Source organism: Ictidomys tridecemlineatus, chromosome 7 (assembly GCF_052094955.1).
Source record: "Ictidomys tridecemlineatus isolate mIctTri1 chromosome 7, mIctTri1.hap1, whole genome shotgun sequence".
Classification (NCBI taxonomy): Eukaryota; Metazoa; Chordata; class Mammalia; order Rodentia; family Sciuridae; genus Ictidomys; species Ictidomys tridecemlineatus.
Window position 1 is genome coordinate 28,920,297 of NC_135483.1, and position 18,611 is coordinate 28,938,907.

The window sequence follows — 18,611 nt, forward strand, 5'->3', positions numbered from 1 at the left end:
CCAACAGCTACAGCATGGCTGCTTCAAGATGCTTCCCAACTCAGCTGTCCATGGCCAATTGTGAAACAGAATGCTCTCCAAGCATCAGTTCACAATGCAGTCTCTGGAATAACTAAATTCAGAATGCTTTTCTGATCTCAAGTTTTTCCATATTAAATTTGTCAGTCCATGAGTTTCTTTTTGTGTTCTTCCTCTCTCTGTGATAAACCAGTGCTGCTATAGTTGACGCTGCCACAACTAGCTTGGCTCAGCTCCAATGTACTCTTTCTTCTTTATTCAATAAACTCAAATTTCTGAGTTTCTAAGATGTTCTGACTGAATTTTAGTGAAATCCATCTTTTACCCACCTCACCGAGAAGCAGTACTCCTGCTGTTTGAATCCTAAGTAATGGAACAACGAGAAATGCAGCCTTCCTCTAATCTGCCATCTTGAATCTCCTTTCAGGGAGCTATTTTTAGTATAAAAGTTTATAATGTAAACAAAATTGTAAATTTTACATATTTTTATTCACCAAAACTTTGTAATCCTAATGCTGGGATGATACATTTTATTTCACATGGTTGAGACGTAGAGATGAATTTATGGATTTCTAGGTAAATTCCCTTATCTTTAAAGTCCACATCATTAGAAATCATGTACTTTTTTGCTTCCTTCCCAAAGCAATATTCAAGAAGCATCTCAACATTTATCTAACATACCCCAAGAACTTCCATGAGTGTTCAGTTCAATATGTGTCCAAAATTCCCCATTTAAACAGTCCTTCTTACATTTTCCCAAAAGTATACAGTGGTCCTAGATTGAGATTAGACATGGTTCATCACTTCTTTATTTTCTTTCTGTAATAATTAACAATGGTCAGAAAATTTAATTTTTTTACTTCTTTAGATATTTAACAGAGAAAATATGAAAACTAAAATTAAAAATTAGCATCCAGGTGACAACAAGTGATTGGAGTTTTAATATTTATATTGTGAGGTGAGCTAGTCACCACTCCCACCATATATCAGTGACAAGAAATATTAGAATAAATCATAGGCTTTAAAACAGGGTTATAATTTATTCCATTTGTGTGTGTAGTTTAGAGTAAGGACCTATTTTTTTAATTTTATTTTTGTCTTACAATGAGCCAATATAGCTCTGAAATAGTCATTTTGAGAATAGCAGTGGTGGGCTGTGATATAGCTCAATGGCACAGAACTTGCTTTGCAAGTGCTAAGCCTTGGATTCAAACAAAAAAAAAAAAGAGAGAAGAGTAGTGGCTAAGCTTATGGACACTGAACCCAAACTGCCTGGGATGGAAGTCCTACTTGGAAATCTCCCAAGTTATCCAATCTTTCTGTCTGTACTTCAGATTGATCATATGTAAAACAATACTAAAAATATTCATATGTTGTGATGAGACCAAGTCAATCTATGTACCAGATAGAGCAGTGCTGGGACATAGTGAGTATTCAATAAGTATTAGCTATCATTTTTGTTCTTGTTATTATTATATATCAACATAATTTTTAAAGCATATTCTATGACATAAATTATTAAAATAGCTCATATATCCTTAACAATTTCCTATATGTACCTAAGCATGGTTTTGGAACTATTGTATTCGAATAGTCCATTTGTCCATTCTTGTGCCAGTGCTGGAGTAATTAATTACATATTTGTTATATACTTTTACAACTTAAGGGTTGATTTCATGTCTTTTCTCCCCTTTTCCAAATTGTTTTATATATTCATTGATTTTATTCAAATTGCATTACATTTATAGATAGAGAAATAAATATTATCTTTACTGCATTGTCTTTCCATTCAGAGACATATTGTTAGAAGAGATGTCCCCCAAAAGCTCACGTGTGAGACAATGTAAGACAGTTTGGAGGAGAAATGGTTGCGTTATAGCCTTAAACTAATTAGCAAATTGATCCCTGATGGGATTAATTGAGTGGTACCTGGAGGCAGATGGGGTATGGCTGGAGGAAGTGGTTCATTGGGGGCGTTGCTATGAGGTATACATTTTGTATCTGGAGAGTGGAGACTATTTCTCTGCTTTCTGACCATCATGTGAGCTGTTTCTCTCTGCCACACTCTTCCACTCACCTTGAGCCCCAAGGAATGGAGCCTGCTGTCTATGGATTAAAACCTCTGAAACCATGAGTCCCTAAATAAACTTTTCCTCCTCTAACATTGTTCTAATAGGATATTTTAGTAACAGCAGCGAAAAAGATGACTAAAACCCATATGTTCTCCCATTCATTCAGATCTTTTGTGTTCTCCAGTGATATATTAAAGTATGTCTCTGTAATAAAACTCATTCACTTTTGTTAGTTTGTTGCCATTACATATGGTATTATATTTTCTTGTTAATAGCAACTGGTAAAGATAAACACAGTTGTTCTTAGGGTATGATGTGCCACTATTTCAAATGGATTTTGTGGAGCTTTATTATAAATATATTTATTATTAAATGTTGAATTTAATAATGAATTTTCTGCATTGGTCAAAATGATCATATGATTGGTTGGGTTTTTTTAAATTCTGTTAATATGCTAAATTAGATTTGTGTCCTAATGTTAAATCTATTTTTTCTGCTTGTTGATTTTATGTCTAACCATGTTATTAAATTGTTTGTAGTTTGAACAATGTCTTGCTGATTCTTAGAAATATTCTACATAAATAGTTATATCAATTTTCTTTCCAATCTTCAAATTTATTTTGTAGTATCTTTATTGCATTGTATGATCTCTGGTGTAATATTAAATACAGAAGTAGAAAAATTTAGAAATATGAAACACTATCTTTACAACATCTGGAAGCATCTTAAATAGGATAAAAATGCACAAACTTATAAAAGGAAAGTTTGATGGACTTAATTATATATAGTGACAGATTCCAGAGAAGATATTTTCATCTGACAAAGAATATATATCCTGGGATCTCCTACAAATAAGCAAGAAAAGATGGAAAACCCAATAGTAAAATTGACAAATAATATAAATATACAATCTACAGAGAGGAAAATGATGGCTCTAGCTCTAAACCAGAGAATGGATTGTGTGAAGTAAACTTAAAATATCTAAAGAAACTATCCCCAAAAGATCTAAAGAACTGGCAAAAAAATTTACCGTAAGAAATACTTGATACCCTGCAACTTCTATCCTCCAGCTGCTCCCCTTCCATCCCCGACCTAAGCCATCTTACCAACCCTGAACATATGTAGATCTTTCCTACCTGAGTAAAATATTTAAGACTCTTTCAAGAGCCTTAAAAAAATGGGCAAATGGTGTGTGTAGTGCTATATTTTAGGCAATAATTCAAGTTTGCTGTTTTGTGGTGACTTGAAATGATGAGGGTTTTCTAATTTTGGTCATTGGTAGCCTTGTTTAGGGGAAACTGTACTAGTGTGACTGATATTTTCCCAGGAGGACATTGTCTCTCCCTACAGAAGCTTCCCTTAATCTTCTCTACTCCTCAAAAGAAAATCTAGTTCACTGAATCATCTTATTTTTCTTACAGTCAATTTTAAGCTTATAATAGGAAAAAATTGTTGTACAATTATGATCAGACCTCTGGAAAACACACATATGTGCAAAAGAAAAGAAGAGATGACTGGTGAAAACAGCTAGAGTCATAGGAAAGAGCTGGGTTGGCTTAAGTAGGCATCATGAAGAGACCAGATGCAGAGATAAGTAATAGGTTAGCAACTTGAAAACGCAGTCCTAAGAAATTAAAAGTTTTCAAGCCAGCAAGAGTGGCAATCTCCCAAAGGAGGGACATTCATAAGTCCTTGTTTGATCTTTATGAAAAACGCAATTATCACCTTTAAATGAACAAGATTGAACAAAACCATAAAGTGTTTCCTTTCTTAACTTGTATGATGTTCTAACTGGGAGTGCTCACAAGGATCAAGAATCTGAATCTCTCCTAAGATGGCACAATGCAAAACACATCTTTCACTCACTAGCATTTATCTCAAAGTCCAGTTCCAAAGCCAAGGCCTTGACTTAAAGACTCTAGGCCTCTCCTCCCTTTATTTTCACCTGCTCATGTACATATACACTAACAGTCAAATGTAAAAATAAAGGTCCATCTTGGTCCATTTGGTGTTCTCCATCTCAAGTGCCAAGTGCCCTATGCATCTAAAAGCATCAGATAAAGGACTTAAGAAGAAAGGACTGAAATTTGAGAGAGCCTCCCAACTTAGTCATGTCCTGCCCTCTGCATTATCTTAGTAACTCCCCACAACTACAGTAAAACTATGCTGTATGGATTATCCCATCATAACAGATGAGGAACCAAAGCTCAGAGATGGAAAGCCATGCCCATGATCACAAAGCAAGAAACCAGGGGTACCTTCCTCCACCCTCTTTGTCATTCTACCTGCTGTGCTCTTCATCCTGTAGGATGCTCAAGAGATTAGATGGAACAGGAGACATAAAAATAAAATCACTTCTCCAGCAACAGTAAATTGCAACACAGATTTCAAGTCAACTATCCTTGGCTCTTCCTTTTTTGGTGAACAATAAATGGCATAAATGTCCCTTAGGCAATAGCAAGTTTTCATTGACATTTTGCTCACCAATAAAATGAGAAAGTTGGCCTAGACAATGTCTAAAGATGTTCTACATTTAAGCTGTTTTGTGGTATTCCCTTCGCAGAGGACATCCTCCATTCCCACTGTCCATTAGCACTTCCCATCCTGTGTGGCTTCCCAGCACAAGCTTTCATAGGGTGGCTTGTGCACTAACACAGACTTGCCTTGTTCTAACACCAAATAAAACAGCTGCCCACTGATTTACCCCCACCCCTACCCCCAGTCTTTCTTAAACTGACTAGTTCAGTTCACTTCAAGGTTTCTGAAACATTTCCAACTGTTGATTCCTTAGGGTAATAAGAATCTCTTAAAATGCAAACATTCTGGGAATAATAAAAGTCTATCAATTATTAAAGTGTGAATTAGTTCAGCCACAAGACTGTTGCTCTCTTAAAAGCCACTGGAAATCTCTCTGTGAGAAAAGTAGAGGTAGCTTTCATAGAGGGAAGAGATGCTATTTGGTAATACCATGAAGGTGGAGCCATCATAACTGAGATTTTATATATCTGGAAAGCAATTAAAAGCACCCTCTAGATGGAGTGGAGAGGAGAGCAGTAGAGAAAAAACAGGGTGATAGACAGATAGATGGGGAGGAGCAAAGGCAGAGGTATACTTCACCCCCATGCCCATTCTGCCCATCCAACCCTCCACCAAATTCTGTGGAGACCTTCAGTGAGACTGATGCCCTGCTTTCCAGGAGTTAGTGCTTTTTAAAGTCCACAAACCAGCACATGATTCCTAGTACCTTCCTTCCCAGCCTCAGCACTCAGTCATGAAGTCATAGTTCCACAGAACTGTGTCTCTTGTTTCCCCATGGAACAATAAAACGAAATAAATTGAAATCAAACGGAATATATAAACAGTATATGCAAAGTGGGATAGATGTAAGAAGAAATTTCTGATCAACGTATCTTCACTTCTATAGCCCATATGGTTTTGTGTATGGATGGAGAGATCTATACATCATATATCTTATATGAAGCATATTATGAATGGGGTCTTTATGATTGTGGTTTCAGAATTGAGTTTCTGTTGTAAATTGTGTGTGTGTGTGTGTGTGTGTGTGTGTGTAAGAGAGAAAGAAATAATCAAAATACTTGCAATATAACCTCAGACAATATTTTTAATCCAGAAAAGAAAAATAGGGGGAAATAAGTGGAGTGGCAGGTGTCTCCCCACCCTACTTTAGTCTGAAAATCCTCCCAGAATCTAAGCAAATAGGCAATTTTAATTCTTCCCTTTTCTCCTCCCTTTGGTTACTACAAAGTAACATGTCACATCCACCTATTCCAGTGCTTCCTGTAAGCCAGTGCAGGGTTGTGTGTCAGCACCTCCCAACAAGTTTCTAATAAATGCATGTGGATTACAGAGATGATAGAATCAGTTTGTAGGGAGATCTGCTCTGCATGCATGTAGCTGGCTGCCACCCAACACTGTGCTCCCTTACCTCTATGAAGAATCAGACTTCAAATAGCCTTGGGATTTTTAACCCTATTGAGTTTATTGGCACAAAGAAAAAGTACAGGACTTTACCACAGAATGGTTTGTTTGGGGGAGTTGAGGGGAGTTGTTTTGTTTTTGCTACCATTTATTCCCTAGCACATAGAATGATATTGGTGAAAACAATATCCTAGGAATTTTTAATTTCAAAGTTAAATAAATGAGGTTATTTTAGAGGGATAGAAAGAATGCTTCCTATATTGGGGAAGAAAATTATACAAAAGACCTTGATCTTTAGGATAGCCAGAGGCAATATAATTTTATATTTCAAGCAAGCTAAAGAATTTGCCTTCCATCTACAGAGACCAAATAAAAGTAAAATTTTATTACAAAACAAAAGGTTCAGGACATGTCTGTACCAGGGTTTGCAAATACCTTATCACAACAGTTTAAGTCTGAATCCTCTTTGGAATCTAGTACTTCATGTGTTTGCTGGAATGTCAAAACTCTATCATTATACCCATTTTGCTGCTATCTTCTGCCTACCTTTCAGTGATCCATACAGGACTTCTGTTTGTTTGCAGGATCTGTAAATGAGGGAATTAGCAAGAAACCAATAATTTGTGGGAAGGACCATAGGAGCAATCTGCTGGGTGGAGTCCAAACAGCATCTCCACTTTTTGTTTCAGATACACTTATGTCTTGTACGGAGCCAAAACAATAGGAGGCACTTTTCCAGGAAATCTGGGTTTCACACACAAGAATAAAACCTTGGGACACTGTCGGCATTGCTGAAAATCTCCACTTGGGTGAACTTTTCTTGCTTTGCTAGGGTTGTCTTCACGGTCTCGTTTATTCTCTTTTTTTAACTCCACTTTTGAGGAAGCTGTTCTCTCCATCCTATTATTACATTCACTGAGTCCTAGATTTCTGAGATGTAAATTCTTCCAACTTGTACTGAACTTCAGAACATTGAAACATAGTTATGATTCCCATAAAAGAATACAGAGGGAAGAGACACAACATGTTAATTATGGAAAACAGAGCCCAGAGAACCTCTCATGGCCCTTTAGTTGACATAGAAAAAATCATTTTTTTTAAATCATAGACTAAGCCCTCTGTTTCAGAGGTAATGAAATAAGTAGTATTTCTGCTCCTCTTTCCAACACGCTGGTAACAGTTTCAGATACAAACCAAACTCCTGTGGGGCCTTAAGCTATTCATGTGGAAGCTTGGCAACGCCAGATAGAATAAAAATAGTACAAGAACTTCTTTGTAACTACCTCAAAGCATATCATACCATACCTGTGCAGAGGAAGCCATGGATACTACAAAAAGGGAAAAATCAACCCTGTTGCAACTTTCCCAGAAAAGAGCTGAGCCTTAAAGGATAAACAGAAGAGAAATCTGTCTTATTCTAAGGGGAAACAAAGGAAAGTGAAGGCAAATATGAATAGGATTCAATCATTAAGAAAATATATGTTGAGCACCTTATCTCAAGCTTCATGAGAGTATACAGCAGGGGTATTAACCTAACCTTAGCCCCGAGAATTTATCAGAGGAAACCAATGTTCAATTCTTTCCTGATGGAACTCATTTAAACATTGCTTTCTTCCCCACCATCCTGGTATACATAAGAGAATAGTGATAAATAGCTCAAAGGCTGATGACCAGATTCAATGGAAAAAATAGAAAGTTAATTCAAAGAGATTTTCAAGTCTTCCATCTGAGACATAGTCTTAGGAGGTAAGATAAATATCCTGATTGGCAGCCAAACAGATCGATACTAAATATTCTACATGACTTTCTACTATGTACAGGGAAAAGGAGTTAAGAGTTGACTCAAGATTTTCAAACTGAGTTCTTAAGATATCCAAGAGTCCATGAACACATTTACCAGTTTCTATAAATATTTGAACAGAATTTAATTTTATAAATATAATTTGAACAATTTCTAAAATTGTAGTTAAATTATATTGGTTATATACCAGATTTTAAAACATTGGAAGCCAGTAATTCCAAACTTGCTGGACTAAATTATATCCAAGGTAGAATTCTTTTATAGCATAATGTTTTTCAGGAAAAAGAGCTTTCACTGAATAATATGATTTTTCCTGAAATTTTTGCGTCATAAAAATTAACATTTATTGTAGTTAACGAAGTACCAGGTAATTGAGCTACAGCTTTTCATATAAGATAATTTAATGCTCACAACACCCTTATGAGATAAACACTAGTAACCCAATTTCATGTTGGGATAAATACATTTTAAGAAAGAATAAATAATAGGCCTAATGTGAATAGTGAAGCCAGGATCATTACCTAGAGAGTATGACAATGGAAGCCCAGCTTAACATTAGCAATTACCCCACACTACCCAAAAGATATAGCAAAATTCAGCAAGTTAGGCATTGGTCAAGTGAATAGCATGAATTTTTACCGTCAGTGGTAACAGAACAATGTCTTTGTTCCCTTAACCAATTATCTACCCTAAAACTAGAATAGTTAAAAAGCTTCAGTACTTTCCACAGAACAAATCCCTTTTTTGTCCTCAAAGATATATGGAGTACTTAGCCTCCCATGCATATTGATAATGAAAAAAGTAAAGGAATTCTTTTAAGATGTAAGCTTTGTAATTCTTCATTCTTTATATAAAAATTATGTATTTTCATGTTGTTTATGCTCAAGGTTATTTTTTCTCATTGCTGCTGAAAAAAAGAGCCATTTTTAGTTTGTACCCAACTTCAAGATCTTTAATAAGAAAGGTTTTTGATTAATCATAGTGTAGAAATCATATACATTTGTATTTATTTGTTTGTTTGTTTGGATGCTGGGGATTGAATCCAGACCCTCATGAATGCTAAGCACATGCTCTACCACTGAACTACATCCCCCACCCCAGGAAATTTTTTAAAATAAAACAAAATAGCCCATGTCTTTTCAACTAGTGAAAATGCCTTGGTTTCAGTCCAGCCAGGATATGTCACTCGCAGCTCCAAAGTTAGTTTACCTTTTTCCTCAGAAGCTTTAACTTATCACCTTCTGAAATCTATTGAGTCGAGAATGCAAACTACATTTCATATCCCTTACACCTCAAGTTTATCTCCACCATTTAGATGATGTAATATTCTGCCAAATTGCAGGATTTAAATGCATTCAACAGCCCAGGTTCAAGTAGCTAACTTTTTCTAACAGTTTTTGCTTTTTTTTTTTTTAATCAAACATCAGCAAGATATAAACATAAACTGTTAAAGAGAGTTTTCACATTTAAGTGACATCATTTTTATGCACCATTTACGAGGTTTCGTTTATTTTTCAAAATCATTTTTTACTTTTATTCTGATAACTAATCACATGGTTTTAAGTATCCAGTTCAGAGTCTAAAATGGACAATACCTATTAAATGTTTTATTCACATAAAATTAGAACTTTAAAGGGTTTATCTATGAATAGGATTCTTTTGTATCCTTGCACTGGAAAAGTGATAAGAGTATGATTTGAAGTCTTAGTTTTCACTTAGTTTGAGTTCTGCAGACCTCCCAGAAACCAGAAACATCAAAATGTGATCTTTGAATTGTTAGCCTACAAAAGTTGTTTTTTTTTTTTTGTAAAGCTATCATAAGACTTGGAATTTATAACTGTTAAAGATTTAACAGAATTCAAAATAATGTGAACCTCGCTTTGTTTAGGTGGTATTTTAACTCCAACATCATGTCACCACCCCAGGGCTAATACCTTTTAGATACATTAACTATTTCTTTCTTGTTCTCTTATCTTTGACCTTCTGTTTTCTGATCCTTCATCTAATGGTTGATTTCAGATAACTTATCCTGCAAAGAACTCCCTCAGTACATAGTACTTACTCAAGACAACTAGACCCAACATTTGTTTCCTGCACATGGTACCAGATAATGTATAATCCTTCGATAAAATAAGGTAAAATCTTTTATAAAATGACTTTCCCTTTCAAACTTATTCCAAAAAATGAGAAACTAATCATGCTAAAAAAAAAAATGTGTCTTAATTCTCAGTAATGAAACTCAGTCCCAGTTAGGACAGGGCAAAACCCACTTCCTGTATTCTTTCTCTCTTCTCCCAAACCATTGTATTCCTAATGCAGGTACATTCATGAGAAGTGGCAGCAAATCAGGTTAAAGTTTTAAAAAAGCTCCAGATTTTTAGCCAAAAGACTTATAATAGTAATATCACACAATGAAAATAACCTTTAGGAATGAAGGTGAAATATGTTATTAGAAGAAGAAAAATTAAAAGAATATATTGTCAGCAAATCTGCCTGAAATAATTGATAAAGGATGGTTTTTGTCAAAAGAAAAAATGATAGCAGAAGGAAATTTGGAACATCACAAACAAGGAAGAGCAATAGAAATAACAAATATCTACGTCAGTTTATTATTTGCTATACATATTATTCTTTTCTCTCATGCTCTTTAAATTACCATAGTAGGTAGCCTTCTCAAATGGTTCGAAATGTGATCCCTTTCCTGATATTCAGGAGGTGGTTTAATTCCCTCTCCCTGAGTGTGGGCAAGAGTTCCAGTTACTCCATACCCTTGAAACTGTCAGGGCGTTAAACGTTAGTCATTCTAGTGAGTATGTATCTCATTTTGGTTTTAAAACAAAGATATAGTTTTTTTTTTTAAAAAAAAAGACATAGTTGCTCCAGAAAAATTTGGCATTATTCTAGCAAGTTGAGTAGATACTTAAAATATGATCCAATACTTGCAATCATGGCTATTTACCTTAAAGAAAAGAAACATTTTCACACAAAAACTTGTAAAGGAATTTTTATACTAGCTCTATTCAAAATTGCCAAAAATTGAAACATATTATTGTCTTTGAACAGGTAAATAGATAAATTTTTGCAAATTTACATATTGGTATATTATTCTACAATTAAAAGGAATGAATTATTGGTGTATGGAATAACCTAGATGAATTTCAAAGGTGCTATTTTCAGTAAAGGAAGCCAACCTCAGAAAGTTTCATACTTTGTGATTCTATTTATAGTACAGTCTCAAAAGAAGAAGATATAGTGACAGAAAATTGATCAATTGTGCCAAAGAATTAGGTGGGAAGAAGGTAAATCTAGTAGGAACAAGATTTGGTGGGTAATAGAATGGTTCTACATTCTGATTGCAGTAGTATTTTAAAAATCCACATTTGGTAAAATTAATAGAATTGCATGCTGAAAGAAAACTAATATCATAGTTTATTAATTTACAAAATACAGTTTAAATTTTTTTTAAAAAAAATGGTCTCTGCCTCAAAAATACTTAAAGCAATAAGATGTGATTGAATACCTAAAACACTGATGACAAAGAATCTCATTATTCGCTGCCTTTAACAGAAACAAAATAATGTATTCTCACTCTAAGAAACAGTTTTATACTGACCTTCTTGTACCAGAGATCTTCTTCCTCTTTAAAATAGGCCACATTCTTTAAACATACACTCTTTAAACCAGGTCTTTCACTGCATTGCCACCCAATTGCCACCCCTAAAAAAGAAATCCCATCAGAAATATAAAGAAAGGTATTATTAGCTTGAGAACATCAAGGACTCAAGCTTCAACAATAATGAAATTTCTGGGATAATTTAGCTAATTTATATTTTCATCTTACCCAACTAAAGTACCCACCACCATCATAACTATACTCCTGTTCCCTCCTTGCCCTTTCCCAAGTAAGATGATTCCTCTCATATTGGTCTAGAATAGTTCCACACTCTACATTCTAATTCCCAATATCTGTGTGGAAGAATCAGGCTATCTTTTAAATAATTGTGATAGGACTGCATTGTATATGTGGGTGGAAATCCAAGAGGAATATCTACATAAATGAGTTTGAGAATGTGTCAGATTGTATACTCCTAATCATGTATCACCATCCCCACTACCCCCAAATTTTCAGGCTTATTCACCATTTAAAATCACTTGTGTCTTTTCACAGGAATTGTCAAGTTACCTATATGGTTGAAATCTCCATTACTTTCTATTCCTTTCTGCTCCATTACTTTCTGCTATTCTCTTTATAATACATAAAAATCATGAATTTCAGAGAACTCTGGTCTTGGAGAAGCAGTATGGTAGAGCAAGGAGAGCTTGGCCTATGGAGTCAAACGAATGTGGATTTAAATCATAGCTCTGCAATTTATTTTTATTATATTTTAGTCTCAATTTCCTTTTTTAAATATAAAAATATAGATTTCTTTTGAGAATTTAATCAATTCTATGTAAAACTCTAGAATATCATTTGATATGCAGGAGATGTCCAATGAATGTTTTGTCCTTTCTAGCTGGATGGGTAGTATCAAACTTATCTAAATCAATGAAAAAAAAAACCTCTAAATCAATTGTATATTTCTCCACAACTTAATTTTGCCTCACAGAAGTGTTGAGATGAAATTTTATTTTCATTGCATCTTTTATCTTAAGCACTTTCCATGAGCTAGGATCCATGCTATACAATTTACATTCATTACATAATCATGACAAATTCTCTGTAATTGATACTATCCCATTTTATAGCTAAAAAATGCCAGAGCTTGAATTTTGAAAACAAGCCAATTACTCCAGAGTTTGCAATTTTATCTATAGAATTCTGACCTTTCTCATTAAGAGACCCAATCCTGAAAAGCTGGAGGAGAAATGCTGACTTTGATCATCTAGGTTTCATTAGGGACCTACAGAACACTTCACTGCACTTTGCTAAAATCCAGATCTGGGGAGCTTGACCACGTAAACTTCTTTGCATGAAGCAATATCACTTCACTACATTCTAAACTTAAGAGACTTAAAGTGTCCTTAAAATGTAGTGTTTAATACTGTCAGAAAGAGCTGTAATCTCAGAAACATTATTTGGGTAATATCAAAATCGGAAAAATAAACACTAATACCCTAAAGGATTATTTACACAGTGTTAAAGATAGGAATTTGGCAGGAAGAAAAAAAAATAATTGTAGTCTTTACAAAATCAAGGTTCATTTAGGGACCTGATTTTGACAGCCCTTACATATGTAAGCCTCTGTCTTTGACAATATTAAATAGATTTTTAAACAAGTTATCTCTTACAGTTTGAACCCCAGAGAATATTCAACATGTTCAGGGACTATGCACCACGAATAGTTATGCAACATGATATGGACTAAGTTCTTATATAGGGAAACATTTATTTTTTCCAAAGGCTGACTAAGGATTGAAATCTATCCTATAAGAGAGCTCATGGCAGAACACAAAGAAAAACACGTCCATCTGAAAACCCACAAAGAAATCCATAGGAAAATATGAAAGATGTGTCTGGAACATTAATTCACAAATATGACTGCATTTCATAGTATTGGTAAGTTTGGATTTAAGAACCAAGATGAAAAAAAACCTACAGGGTACCTATGGCTAAATAATGACATTGTTTAGCTTTGTTCTTGCTAACCCTGAACAGCAGTTCTGTGGAATCTAATAAAAATAGTTGGAATCTAGTTGTGTTTTGTGTAAGTGTATCCTTGCTAGAGTAATCTGAGGGCAATGATTTTTCTGGCTGATTAGTCTCAACTTTTCTTAACACATCACTGTATCATTTGAAATGCTGGATATGTAGTAAACGACACTTCATAAACTGGTACAATGCTGAATATATACATGGTAGATGCACGATGGAATTTAATTTATTGACCAATATCTTTTGGGGTACTAATGATTTTTTAAGAGGGCAGAGTTTAGTTAATAAACTTCTGTTTCTCTGCTTTATACTTTCAAATGATCAACTTTTATCCACAAATAACTTTCAGGCAATGCACCATCAAATCTATTTTTAAAAAAGCAACTAAATGCACAATTAAACATCCTCTGATGGACTTTAAAGAAAAGAACCATTTTTGAGTTTAAAAATTTAATGGAAATTCTGAAACTTTGAATAAAATACCTTTGCAGATAACTTTGAAATACATAGAGACTGTGATAAAAATTAGAGTTGTTCAAGCCCATTCCTGCATAATAAAGGGGCCCACTTTTATAGGAAAATAAATATAACCTTGCATCAATGTGGCAGACAATCCTAAAACAATCCCCAGAGAGTCATTCTCTTGCATGATCCTTTTCCCTTCAAGTCCGAGGAAACCTCTGATTTGCTTCTAGCCAACAGAATATAGCAAATGTGATAAGATGACACTCTCTTGATTGGGTTATGGTTATTTGTCCAACAGAATGGAATTTTATTCTCATGATTACATTATGATTTATTGTTTCCATTCCCTAAGGCTTCTACTGCAAAGTATCACAAATTTGGTTACTTTCAAGAACAGAAATTTATTTTCTCATAATGCTAGAGGATAGAAGTCCTGAATCAAGTGCTTTACAGCTCCTCTCTCTGAAAACTTTAGGAAAATATTCTTCCCTCTCCTGGCTTCTAGTAGTTGCCAGCAATCCTTGGTGTTTCTTGGCTTGTAAAGCAACCTAACTCCACTCCATCCTTCATCGCCGTATGTCATAGTCCTTCTGTGTGTATGTATCTGTTTCCTCTTCTTGTAACATCACAAGTCATTGGATTAGGACCTACCCTACCTGAGTATGAGTCCCTCTTAACTAATTACATCTGCAAAGATTCTATTCCTAAATATGGGCACACTGTGAGGTTTTAAGTGTAAATGAATTGGGGGGTGGTATTTAACTCAGTATATATGAGGTGCTGTTTTTGCAAACAAAAGGGAAAGAGTATCCTTACTGAGTTTGAAAAAGTAAATTCCCAGCCTTTGAGTGGGCTTATGAAGGGACCAAATAGCAAGAAGCTTGCAGGTAATCTTCAAGAGCTAGGAGCTGCCTGCTGCTGGCTATTACTAAAAGAAAATGGGGACCTCTATTGTACAACCACAAGAAAATAAATTCTACCAACAATCCAAACTTGGAAAAGCTCCAGATATGAATGCACAACCCCCATACACAGACATTAAATATTTATTTCAGCCTTGTGAACTCAGAGTAGAGGACCCAAGTAAATGATGACCAAGATAACTGAGCCATGGGAAACCATGAGATAATACATATATGATTGTTCATGCAACAAAATCTGTGGTAATTTGTTATACAGCAAGAGAAAACTAATACAAATGATTAGTATTTTAAAGGCTCCATTCACTGTGCCACATTTCTATTTCCAAAACTCAAACTCAAAACTTGAAACTTCAGCTCTGAGTTATAGATAACTCACCACCATCTTTTCAAGTGTATTCTCATGGATCATTGGGAAAAACCTATAAAACAGGACCATGCTTAGAAAAATCTTAGGGTCTTAATACTCAAAAAAAAAACCCTCAGAGGTCAGATATACCTTCCTTTTATTGTACAAATAAATAAATTGGTCCATGGATATGGCTCTCTTGATCACAGAGAGAACAAGTGAAGAAGTAAATGCAGGTCTCCTGGGACTCAATCCAATATTTTTTAGTGTTTTAGGTCCTCACACTTACTCACTAGGATTCTTTGATATCACTAATGCAAAACAACAGAAGAGCTGAAAACAAATTACTTTTAGAAAAATGCATGTAAATTATATAGCTTGATGAATGTCTAATATTCACAATTAGTACTAATTAACTCCTGGAAAAGTTCTGGTCCCAGTTTAATTACCAGCTAAATATTTGATGAATAAAAATACTTAAAATTATGTTTTCATATGAAATCACCATTATGAAACGTGTGAGAAAGAACCCTTTCCCTACCTGTATCTAGATCCAAAGGCAGCACAAGTCTATGGGCAAAGCTGTCACTATGAAGTCAGACCAAGGAGTTTGAATGTGAGTATTCAACAGTTGTTCACTTATAAACTTGGGAGATTTTTCTCAAACACTCAGCCATGAGTTTCTCCATCTGTAAAATGAAGTTGATAACAGTGACCTCTCATTGTTTAGATTCAGACAAAGTGATACATGTAAAATGCTTGACATTTAGAGGGTGCTCTATAAAGATTACTCTGTTTCCATCCACCAATGAATTGGTTTTTAAGTAGAATACAGTTTTTCTACTGATCAGATTTTTTTTCTGAACTATAATCTGCTTTAAGGATGTTTAATATAAATGTGCTTTTAATCCAGAAATGTCAGTGACATTTCTATGAGAACAGTTTTCCTTTTGTAAAAATTTACTCTCTTTGGTCACAACCACTCATCCTTCATCTCCTCTCATTATCCATGAGATAATATACATATCATGAATGTATTATCTCATGGTTTCCCGTGGCTCAGTTGTCTTGGTCATCATTTTCTTGGGTCCTCTACTCTGAGTTCACAAGGCTGAAATCAATGTTTAAAAATTATCCTGAATTTTTAATATGTTAAAAATTCAGGATAAAATAAAGTCCTAAAAGTCTAGTAAAGAAAAAAAAATTCCCTAGACCTGGATTAATGGACACTTTGGAAACACATACAAGCAAATACACACACACACACACACACACACACACACACTCACACACACTAGTGGCTCGAAGATTCTTAAATTAATCATTGATTAGGAGTTTACATAATTTAGAGGTAGTAATCTAAGACCTGTTTCAAATTAGATGAGAGCAGAAAAGCGATGTGGAAGTAGTTACTGTTAAGCTGGAATTCTTCTGATTGCACTATTTATCAGGTAGTATTTCAGATAATTAAATAGAGCTATGAGTAACATGAAAGATTATAGTTATGGCTCATTTTTGCATGGTTCTGTTGAGATTGAGAAATTTATGTGCAGGAAGAGTTGGAAAAATTCCAACCTGGACCATACAGAATTAGGCAACAGCTGGTGAAGAAGGTTCAGTTTATAGGGACTGTCCTGATATCTAGAGAAAAGTGATATGTGGTTCTTACTAAATGTCACATTAAAAATTAGCAGTAAAATAATTACAAGTTAATTTGAAATTTACTGTCTTGATTTCAAAGCTTAAACAGTCTTTCTTGGGGCCATTTTAAGGCCATTGTAAAGTTCTTTAATCTCTACTCAAGAAAATTTATCTTCTACCAGGTGTGCCTTAAAGCTAAAATGTAGACATGACTTAAAATCATTTCCATGAGTTTCAAGCACTTCCACATGTTTTAAAAAATAGTCATTTCAATGTTGCTTGAAATCCAGGAAAGTTCACGGGGAGAGGAAGCTGTGAAAACCTTAATCCTGCAAATCTCATGACACATGGCATGATGCAATGGGGTTTGGAGCCAAGAGGTTTGGGTTCAGGCCTCTGATCTGCTAATTACTGGGAGGTTTAGGGTAGACTTTATGCCCCTCTTCAAACTTTAGTTTCCTTATACAACTTGAGGATCATAACACCTACCTTCCAGACTATTATAAGCAAGTGTATATATACAGCACCTAGGCCAACAGGCCCTCGGTCCCCAAACTGTTTAATAAGGTACCCTGTGACACTGTAGCACACTTACAGAGGTGTGGGGGGATATCTTAAAGTATTAGGGGAAATAAAGCAATACTTGAAATCTATCAGCCACTGTGTGAACTACTAGTCCAAGGTAGACCACAGATTCAGCATTAGATCATTCTACATTCCTTTTGGTGATGTCATATCTTTTCCATGCAGAGTTTTGGTGGTTGCTGAATAAAGAGCAAGTGAGCACTGAAAATTGATGTGGAACAGGAAATGAAGGTGGTGGTATTCAATCTGATTCCAAAGTCTGAGAGCTACACAGGGTCCAAAAAGTCCACACATGTTATTAGTAACTGTGGTTAAGACTAAAATAAAAACATTTTTCTATTTCAACCTATGTGTTTTCTTGTTTCCAAATAGCTACTAAGTTGTTTGAATATAAAAACATTTTAAATTTCTTGGACCTAACCACTCAGTGTGTAGTACTGTTTGTTATGTATTTGAGCCTAGAAGTTCTGTAGGATTTCCACAGAAGGTACTCAATATATGTTAGCTTCCTCTCATGCATATACAATTTTGAAACCAGGGATATTCAACAATGCAGTATTTCTGGTATTTGATATATTCATAGAAATTTAGCCTTATATCATAAATGGGAAAGCAATTCCAACATGCAAACATTTCCACAGTCAGGATATTTCTGACTGGGTAGAGGTATAGAGAAATCCATGCCTTTCAGTAGTTAAAAGATGAGACTAGAAGGAGAATGACAAAAAGAAGTAGATATGCCTTGAAAGGAAAACATATTAAAAATCCTCAACACTCAAGATATTAGAAAGATGAGGCTGACTAGGAGGGAATCAGGTAAAGAAGGACAATTGCATTCATTGATTCCTCAATGTTTATTGAATATTTTAGTATGGGTTCCATAAATGCCATCAGGTAAATGTAACCTGGTATCTGTTGAGCAAGTAGCATCTATTGCCTATTTAAAAGAGTAAAAATCTGTGATTCACTGCATCTTGGCATTGGAGTCACCAAAAAACACAAACAATGTTTAAATCAAGCAGTGGATGAACAAGGCTTTCTTCACATAGAAGACAGAGGAAGATCAACTTCAGTAGAGGGTATTGGTCCCCCATGGATAGCTGTTGGTCCTTTCCAGCAGTGAATGCAGGGCAATTGGCTCACAAGCAGCCCTGTCACACTGCAACAA

At 34.8% G+C, this 18,611-nt stretch overlaps 1 long non-coding RNA gene across 2 annotated transcripts in view; it reads right to left on the reverse strand.

The window, feature by feature from the left end:
* LOC144365434 (uncharacterized) overlaps positions 1–16,429 on the reverse strand; it is a 105,647-nt gene extending 89,218 nt beyond the window's left edge. Inside the window, exons 1-2 of one of the 2 annotated variants that reach the window (XR_013423858.1) lie at positions 15,759–16,429; positions 11,444–12,155 (exon numbers count right to left, since the gene is read on the reverse strand). This is a non-coding gene — a long non-coding RNA (uncharacterized LOC144365434). Of the gene's footprint in view, positions 1–6,060; positions 12,156–15,758 lie in introns of those variants that run through there. The other variant, XR_013423859.1, reaches the window with a different exon arrangement.
* Between the last annotated feature and the right edge of the window lie 2,182 nt (positions 16,430–18,611).